The sequence below is a fragment of the Hemitrygon akajei genome, chromosome 9 (genome assembly GCF_048418815.1).
Source record: "Hemitrygon akajei chromosome 9, sHemAka1.3, whole genome shotgun sequence".
Classification (NCBI taxonomy): domain Eukaryota; kingdom Metazoa; phylum Chordata; class Chondrichthyes; order Myliobatiformes; family Dasyatidae; genus Hemitrygon; species Hemitrygon akajei.
The window spans coordinates 61,169,435-61,179,898 of record NC_133132.1 but is presented as its reverse complement, the minus strand read 5'-3'; positions in this window follow the sequence as shown (position 1 = coordinate 61,179,898).

Below are 10,464 nucleotides of genomic sequence, written 5' to 3'. Positions count from 1 at the left end.
TTCGCTGTTTGCAAGAAAGGAGCAATGACGTTACTTCATGCTGTTCGGGCTTAGACAGTGCCACAAGGAATTTAAATACTTCAGTGAATAATGGTTTTCTTTCTCCTGTTTTGGGCAAAGAACATCTGCTTTTAATACAACCGCGAAGATGAGCTTTTGTTTATTCTTTGAAAATGTATTTCCACATTTTGGTTTTTTCCACCCAGGGCTCCAGGATTTGTCTTACAGAGTCATTGTAAACAGCACCTTTGGCCCAATTGGTAAACGCCAAAGATTTTCATCTCAGCTAGTCCTATTTTCTTACATTTGGCCCGTTAGCTTTTTCATCCCTGTACCTGCCCAAGTACCTTTCAAATGCTCTTAAAGACCTGCAGCATTCGCTTTCTTTGGCAGTATATTCCATATACTGACCACCTTCTGGATGTAAGTGTTACTCCTCATGTTCCTATTAAATCTTCCCTCTCTTGCCTTAAACTTCTGCCCTTTAGTGCTTGATTCCCCAAGGCTGGGACAAAGACTGTGTCATTCACCGTACATATGCATCTTGGGATTTCATGCACCTCTGCCAGGTTACCTGTTATTCTCCCGTGCTCTCGTGGAAAAAGGTCCCAACTTGCTTAACGTTTCTCCGTAACTCAGCCCCTCAAATCCCGGCAACATCCTCGTAAATCTCTTTCACACTCCCTCCAGCTTAAGTCTCAGCAGTCTCTGCAGAACGTTTGATCGTTATCTGCCGCCATGATTGAGATTACGGCACCCAGATGTTGCTGAGGAGAAAACTCAGCACCATACACTCCCGCCTTCCCTCATATCCCTCCCTCCACATGTGGGGTGTGACAACATAGGAAGGTGTTCAGCTCTTCACCAACCTCTTCCTTCCCAAGAAGACAGGAGTAAGAATAGGCCACTCAGCCTCTCAATTTTGGCCCGCCCACGGCCGATCTACCCCAGTCCTCAACTCTTCTTCTGTGCCACTTCTGTGTGGCCCCTCAATTCTCTCTTTCAAACACTTAGTTTCCTCCTCAGTAAATACCTGCAATGATCGAGTCTCCACACCCCTCCAGAGGTTCACCAGCCAGAAGTGAGCATATTTGGCAGGCTGGCTTCTGAATACTCACATAAACCCATAGGATGTAGGAGAAGAATTGCGCTACTCGTACGACTGAATTTACGACACCATTCAATCACACTGATTTTTTTCCTCAACCTCATTCTCCTGCCTTCTTGCAGTAATCCTTAATGAGCAAAGGTGTTCTTAATGCAATGTCTTAAAACAGGATTTCACTCTCTGCCAAGAACTTAGCCTAAGTTAATAGACAGAGAGGTGGGGGAAAAGAATAACACACCCCCTTATATTTTTTTTGAATATTTATATTTAAAACAGTATTTTAGAGGTACTTTCTTTAAAAAAAGATTTTTTTTGTTGTTACCAACTAAGAACCTGCCTTAAATACACCCAGTGACTTCGCCTCCTCTGTAGAAACGAATTTTACAGTTTCACCACCTTCTGGCTGAAGAAATTCCTCATCTCAGTTCTAAAGACTTTATGCTGAGGCTATGATCTCAAGTCCCAGGCTTACCAACTGATGAAAACATCATCTCCATGTCCACTCTATCTTGGCCTTTCAGATCCCACAACATCCTTCTGAATTCCATCCTGTACAGGGCTTTTATCGTGTTAAACTTTTATTTTTCTGAACCTGCAATGGACCATTTCCCAGGCTAGCACCTCTTTCCTTTGATACGGGGCCCAAGTTTTCCCATAATATTCCAAATGCTGTTTGCCCAATTCCTTACCGAGCCCCAGCAGGACATCCTTGCTTTTAGAAAGCCAGCACAGGAGCTTTCGGTGAATGCAGAAGAAGCAGATTCCTGTTTTTCCCAGTTGCGCTGCGCTATAAATAAGGAATAGCTTTGCCAAACATGAACGTTTCCTTCTGCATTAAAGCCATATGATAGATTTGATACATATCCTGTCACAAGCTGGCTGTTACTGCAGTCTGGATGTATGATGGGTGATTGATAAGTTCGTGGCCTAAGGTAGAAGGAGATGAGTTATTAACTTCAAACTTTCTGCGTACTCACTCAAAGAGTTGAACTGCATTTGATGTAACGAGAGCTGTATAACTCATCTCCTTCTACCTTAGGCCACAAACTTATCAATCACCCATGCTGTGGACACTTTCTGGAGGTCCAAGATCCGTATGCTCCACGACCGCTGGACTAAGTGTGCAAATGTAGGAGGGGACTATGTTGAAAAATAAATGTGCTAGGTTTTCTAAAATTGACTCCTTCTACCTTAGGTCACAAACTTATCAATCACCCCTCGTAGAAGAGCCTACTGAAGTTGAAGGAATTAATTTGCTTCTCATTGGTCCTTTATTGTTTGTGCATTTTTGGGAGTGGGGTAATACCAACAGGGTAGATCCTGTAAGTCCTACGTCAGGTGAGGCATGAGCAGGGAGGCACTGACATGCACCTTTTGCTGGGAAATCCTCTGCTTTTATAGCAAGCGGATATATTATATTCAACTTACCTTGTGAGATTGATTAAATACAGCTAAACTGCTTACTTCCAAGGTAAAAGGTTGCATTTCTAGCAGTGACCTACCCTCTCCACACTTTCAATCAAGTAGTCATCTATACTAATCTCATTTTCTGACATTTGGTCTATAGCCTTCTACACCATAGCATTTCATGAGCTCATCTAGGTTTAGTAAGGCCACCTACCTCCACAATCCTGCAGGAAGTGCTTCCCACCAGGACAGTCCAGTCCTTACTGTACTGCTAATTGTTGTCTGTTACTGAGATACAGTAGAAAACCTTTGTTTGGACGCCACCGGACAGATCAGGCCATAGGAAATTACGCTGAGGTAGCAAACAGAAAACAGAATGCAGAACTTAATGAGAAAGCACGGTGCAGGTAGACAAATAAGTAACAAATAAAGAGAAAGGGTCATGATGAGGTAGACTGAGAGATCTAGGGTTCATCATTATTGTATATGAGGTTACTTTAAGAGTCTGATAATGGCTGGATAGAATCAGGATCAAGTTCACTATCACTGGCATGTGTTGTGAAATTGGTTATCGTAGGGCAGCAGTACAATACAATTCATGATAACATAGAAACAAAGTAAATCAAAAATAAGTATGCATATGTATATTAACTGGTTAAATTAAAATAGTGCAAAGCAGAAATAATATATTTTAAAAAGTGAGGTAGTGTATATGGGTTCAATGTCCATTTCAGAGCTGTCTTTGAACCTGGTGGTATGTGTCTCAAGCTGAAGGAGAATTTTACACAGTACCAGAGCTGAACCCAGTGTCCTACGTTGACAGATCTGTACACAGTGGAACTGGACCCCAGTGTTATATATGGAGATGGGGAGGAATTTCTTTAGCCAGAGGGTGGAGAATCTGTGGAATTCAATGCCACTGGGAGCTGAGTCATTGGGTTTATTTAAGGCAGAGGCTGATAGGTTCTTGATTAGTCAGGGCATGATGGGATACTGGGAGATGGTAGGAGATTGGGGCTGAAAGGGAAACGGATACCAGAAGAGTAAAAGAGAAGCAAGAGTGGATATTGGACTGCTGAAAAATAATGCTAGAGGGGTAGCAATGGGGGTCAAGGAAATGGCAGACAAACTGAGTAAGTATTTTGCATCAGTCTTCACTGTGGAAGACACCAGCAGTATGGTGGAAGTTCCATGAGTCACAGTCAAGAAGTGCGTGAAATTACCATAATTAGAGAGAAGGTTCTTCGGAAGTTGAAATGTCTGAAAGCAGGTAAGTCACCTGGACCAGATGGTCTACACCACAGGCTTCTGAAAGAGGTGGCTGAAGAGATTGTGGAAGCATTAGAAATGATCTTTCAAGAATCACTAGATTCTGGAATGGTTCCAGAAGACTGGAAAATTGCAAATGTCACTCCACTCTTCAAGAAGGGAGAGAGGCTGAAGAGAGGAAACTATAGGCCAATTAGTCTGACCTCAGTGGTTTGGAAGATGTTGGAGTTAATTGTCAAGGATGAGATCTCAGGGTACTTGGGGACACGTGATAAAATAGGCCATAGGCCATGGTTTCCTCAAGGGGAAATCTTGCCTGCCAATTCTGTTGAATTCTTTGAAGAAATAACAAGCAGGATAGGCAAAGGAGAATTGGTTGATGTTCTGTACTGGGATTTTCAAAAGGCCTTTGATAAGGTGTCACACATGAGGCTGCTTAACAAGCTACACACCCATGGTATTACAGGGAAGATTCTAGCACGGATGAAGCCGTGGCTGATTGGCAGGAGACATAGAGTGGGAATGAAGGGAGCCTTTTCTGGTTGGCTGACACAACCCAGGGTCTGTGTTGGGACTGAATATTTTTACGTTATATGTCAGTGATTTAGATGATGGAATTGATGGCTTTGTCGCAAAGTTTGCATATGAAATGAAAATAGATAGATAGATACTTTATTCATCCCCATGGGGAAATTCAACATTTTTTCCAATGTCCCATACACTTATTGTAGCAAAACTAATTACAAACAATACTTAACTCAGTATAAATATGATATGCATCTAAAATCACCCTCTCAAAAAGCATTAATAAATAGCTTTTAAAAAGTTCTTAAAGTTCTTAGGTGGAGAGGCAGGTATTTTTGAGGAAGTGCAGAAGGACTTAGACAGATTACAGAAGGATTTAGATTACAGAAGGATTTAGACAGGTGAGGAGAATGGGCAAAGAAATGGCAGATGGAATGCAGTGTTGGCAAGTGTATGGTCATGCACATTGGTAGAAGAAATGAAAAGATTGACTATTTTCTAACTGGAGAGAAAATACAGACACTGAGACACAAAGGGACTTGGGAGTTCTTGTGCAGGATTCTCTAAAAGTTAATGTGCAGGTTGAGTCTGTGGTGAGGAAGGCAAATGTGATGTTAGCATTCATTTCATGAGGACCAGAATATAAAGGCAAGGATGTAATGTTGAGACTTTATAAAGCACTGGTGATGCCTCACTTGGAGTATTGAGAGCAGTATTGGGCCCCTTATCTTAGAAAGGATGTGCTGAAACTGGAGAGAATTCAAAAAAGATTCATGAAAATGGGATTGAATGGCTTGTCATGTGAAGAGTGTCTGGTGGCTCTGGGCCTGTATTCACTAGAATTCAGAAGAATGAGGGGTGACCTCATTGAAATCTATTGAATGTTGAAAGGCCTTGATAGAGTGGGTGTGGAGAGGGTGTTTCCATTGGTGAGAGAATCTAAGACCAGAGGACACAGCCTCAGAATAGAGGGGCATCCTTTCAGAACGGAGCTGAGAAGGAACTTCTGTAGCCGGAAAGTGGTGAATTTGTGGAACTCTTTGCCACAGGTTGCTGTGGAGGCCCAGTCTTTATGTATATTTAAGGCAGAAATTGATAGAGTCATGATTGTTCAGGGCATGAAGGGATGCAGGGAGAAGGCAGAATATTGGTGTTGGGAGGGAAATTGGATCAGCCATGATGAAATGGCAGAGCAAACTCGATGGGCCAAATGGCCTAATTCTGTTCCTATAACTTCTGGTCTTATAGTTACAGACAAATCCTCACCATAGTACATCCAAAGTTAGACAGAGGCAGTTTTGTTCCAACTAGTTCTGTGCAAAGTGTGTTGTCAGTGGTATAATTACCAGCACTGTATCCCACTGTTACATGGACAATCTGTTCCCCATCATACTGTGTTATACAATGAATGTCTGCCACCAGTACTGTACTTTAGCGTCTCTGTCACAGCAGGAACTGTGCTCAGTGTCAGATACTCAGTAGTTTGTATACATTATCACTGTACCCTTGTATCATACATTGACAAACCTATAGTAACACATACTGTGTTCCAGTGTTATACAGAAACAACCCTGTCCCCAGCAGTACTGTATCCAAGTGTTACTGTACTTAAATGGTATGGCCGTGGAGAGTGCTGTATGACATAGAGATCCAGGTACGTCATCTCCTGAAAGTGACCATGCGGGGAGACAGGAGAGTGAAGAAGGCATTTGGTATGCTTGCCATCACCAGTCAGTACACTAAGAGCAGGAGTTGGAATGTCAAGTTACAACAGAACAAGTTGCTGGTGAGATCAGAGTTTTGTGCACAGATCATGTTGCACATTCAAATTGCTGAACTAGAGCATGATGCAACCAGTCCGGATACGTTCAACAATCCATGACCATTCATCTTATCCCTAAGCTAACTGGTTTATGGGGAAAATTTTCCCTCTATGTAACTTCTAGATATTACTCACGATTTTGTATACATCTATTAGATCCCTCTTTGGTACAGGACTGTGGGAACAGGTTTGTCACTGTATGACAATAGGTGTTGTATTAGTGGGCACAGGTCTGTTACTCATGGAACTATGCAGTAAAACAGTGTGGCTCGGTGTTGCATGTAGCATAAACATTGCATTTAACAGAGTCACTAATATCCTTAACCTCTCACTTCGGCACCCTCCTGCTTCGAGCAGGTTTCAATCATACCAGTGCCCTGGAAGAACATGGTAATCTGGCTCAATGATTATCATGCAGTAGCACTTATATCCACTGGGATGAAGCGCTTGGAGAGGTTAGTGATGAAATATATCATCTCCTTCCTGAGGAGTGACACGGATCCACTCCATCACAACAGATCAACAGCAGATGCCGTTTCATTGGCTCTTCATTCAGCCCTGGAGCATCTGGACAGTGAAGATGGTCTTCATTGACTACAGCTCTGCATTGAACAATATCATCCCGCAAAACTAATCAATAAGCTTCACGATCTAGGCCTCAAAACCTCCTTGTGCAACTGGATCCTCAATGTCCTCACTTGCAGGCCCCAGTCAGTTAGGACTGGCAGCAACATCTCTTCCACAATCACAGTCAGCACAGGTTCAGCACAAGGCTGTGTCCTTAGCCCCCTGGTCTATACCCTTTATACTTATGACTGTGAGGTTAAGCACAGTTCCAGTGCCACATTTAAGTTTGCTGATGACACCACTGTCGTAGGCCGAATCAAAAGTGGTGACGAATCAGCATGTAGGAAGGAGACTGAAAATCTGGCTGAGTAAAGTGACAACAACATCTTACTCAGTGTCAGCAAAACCAAAGAGGTGATTATTGACTATAGAAGAAGGAAACTGGAGGTCCATGAGCCAGTCCTCATCAGGGAGTCAGAGGTGGGGAGCGTCAGTAACTTTAAGTCAAGTTTATTGTCATTTAACTACATACATGAATATGTAACACTCTGGACCACTGTTATACTATCCTAAATAATGCTTACCGTTCTATTCCCCGTGCAGCCTTAGGACTCTCTGACCACTGTCTGATCTACCTCATCCCAGCCTATAGGCAGACACTTAAATCTGCTAAGCCTGTGGTGAGGACAGTGAAGAAATGGACCAGTGAGGCGAAACAGCAACTTCAGGACTGTTTTGACACCACTGACTGGGGTGTCTTTGAAGCTGCAGCCACCAATATACATGAACTGACAGATACTGTGACATCCTACATCAGTTTTTGTGAGGATGCATGTGTACCCACAAAAACTTTCCGGACCTTCGCCAACAATAAGCCATGGTTTACCCCCAAACTCAGACATCTTCGCCAAGCTAAGGAGGACGCCCACAGGAGTGGGAATAGGGCCCTGTACAGGCTGGCCAGAAATGCACTGACCAGAGAAATCAGAGTGGCCAAGCGGTTCTACTCCGAAAAGTTGAGGAATAATTTCTCAGCTAATGACTCAGTGTCGGTGTGGAGAGGCCTGCAGGAGGTCACTGGCTACAGGAGACACCCTGCCCCCACTGCTGAGGTTAACAAAGCTTTGGCTGACGACCTTAATACCTTTTACTGTAGATTTGAGAGGGTCCATCTTACACCTGTCCCTCCCCCCTCTTCGGTCTCTCTTCCTGCCTTCCCTCGACCATCACTCACTGGCACTCATCCCCCAATCACTGCAATCACCTTCCCACCATCTCTACCCAGCCCCCTTGGATCACAGCTTAGAATCAGCGAAGGAGAGGTATGTCGACTGTTCCAGCGACTTAAGACCCGAAAATCTCCAGGCCCAGATGGGGTCTCCCCCTCCTGTCTACGAGCCTGTGCTGATCAGCTGGCTCCCATCTTCACTCAGCTCTTTAACAGATCTCTGGAGCTGAGTGAGGTTCCGACTTGCTTCAAGCGCTCTACCATCATCCCGGTCCCCAAGAAACCCACCATCACAGGACTGAACGACTACAGACCTGTTGCACTGACATCTGTAGTCATGAAATCCTTTGAACGCTTGGTGTTGAACCACCTGAAGACCCTCACCAGCAGCCTGCTGGATCCCCTGCAGTTTGCCTACTGGGCAAATAGGTCAGTAGACGATGCAGTCAACCTGGGACTGCACTATATCCTGCAACATCTGGATCGTCCTGGGACCTATGCTCGGATGCTGTTTGTGGATTTCAGTTCGGCGTTTAACACCATCGTCCTCATACCCTCTGCTCCAAATTGTCTCACCTTGCTGTACCACCTGACCTCTGCGATTGGATTTACAGCTTCCTGACCAACAGAAGTCAGCAGGTAAGGATGGGACAGGTCACTTCGGATATTCGAATCACCAACACCGGCGCCCCCCAGGGGTGTGTCCTCCCTCCACTGCTGTTCTCTCTCTACATCAATGACTGCACCTCCTCCAACCCCTATGTGAAGCTTTTGAAGTTTGCAGACGACACTACCGTCATCGGACTCATCCAGAATAGTGATGAGTCTGCATATCGACAGCAGGTGGACCAACTGGCGCTCTGGTGCAGTCGGAACAATCTGGAGCTGAACACGCTCAAGACAAAGGAGATGATAGTGGATTTCAGGAGACATCCCCCCGCTATGTCTCCCCTCACAGTCCTCAGCAGCCCTGTGTCCACTGTGGAGAACTTCAGGTTCCTGGGAACTACCATCTCTCAGGATCTGAAGTGGGAGCAGAACATCAGCTCCATCCTGAAGAAGGCCCAGCAGCAGATGTATTTCCTGTGGCTCTTGAGGAAATACGGTCTGCCTCAGGAATTGCTGCTGCAGTTCTACACTGCAGTCATTGAGTCTGTCCTGTGTACCTCCATCATTGTGTGGTTTGGAGCCGCCACCAAGCAGGATAGAACCAGACTACAGCGCACAGTGAGGACTGCCGAGCGCATCATTGGAGCCTCCCTGCCCTCTATTGTGGACCTGTACTCTTCCAGGTTGAAGAAGAGGGCGGGGAACATCATAAAGGACTCCTCCCATCCTGCGCACGGACTGTTTGATCTGCTTCCGTCTGGTAGGCGCTTCAGATCCCTCCAGACTAAGACTAATAGGCACTGGAGAAGTTTTTTCCCTACTGCGGTCACTTTGCTGAACAGTTAACTGCCGGTTAACTGTCGGCTAACTATTACTTGGATTGCACTACCTGTATGTATAATCTATATTTTCATTTATATTTATCATTATTATTGTTATGAGCAGAGAGACAACATCTGCCGGAAGTAAATTCCTTGTATGTGCATAGGTACTTGGCGATTAAAGTCTGATTCTGATTCTGATTCTGATTCTGATTCTGATAATGTATATAACCATAAAATGTACATAGAAACAGGACGTTTCTCTGAACCAGGGTGTAAAGCACAGTAGTACACATAACATACATAGCATATGATGACTTATGAAGATAAAGATAAATCTACAGATGAATCACACATAATTAACAAACTGAAGTGCATAAATTAAATATTGTCAGGTATGCAAAAGAATTAACCAGTGACACTTCAAATATGATGTGGTGGGAAGTTCAGAATCCTAATGGCCTGGTGGAAGAAACTGTTTCTCATCCTGACCATTCTAGTCCTTATGCATCAGAGTCTCCTGCCTGATGGTAGAAAGTCAAAGAGGATGCTGGATGGATGGGTGGGATCCTTAGTAACACTAAGGGTCCAGCATATGTAGTGCTCCTGTTAAATGTCCCCAAAGGATGGATGTTCCCAATGGGAGACCCCTTCCACCCATTCTCACAGTCCTTTGTGGGGACTTCTGGCCCGATGCTTGACTGCTCCCATACCAGATGGTGGGGCAACTTGTCAGGACGCTCTCAATGGGACTCCTGTAAAGTGTGTTCAAGATTGCAAGATCGCTTGCCTCAATCTCCTTAGGAAGCGGAGGCACTGCTGTTCCTTCTTATTCAGGGAGCTGATATTAAGGTCATCCGTGATGTGAACCGGGAACTTGGAGCACTTAACTCTCTCTACGGAGGAGCCATGCATTTGCAGAGGGGGATGGTTCATCTGCACCTTCCTGAAGTCCTCAATGATTTCCTCAGTCTTCTCCAGATTCAGGCTCACGTTGCTCTTCACACCTATGCCCTTGAATGGAAAAGCCTACAAAAAGTGATGGACACAGCCCAGTTCATCACAGGACAAGCCCTCCCCACCATTCAGCACATCCGGTTTCAAAGTT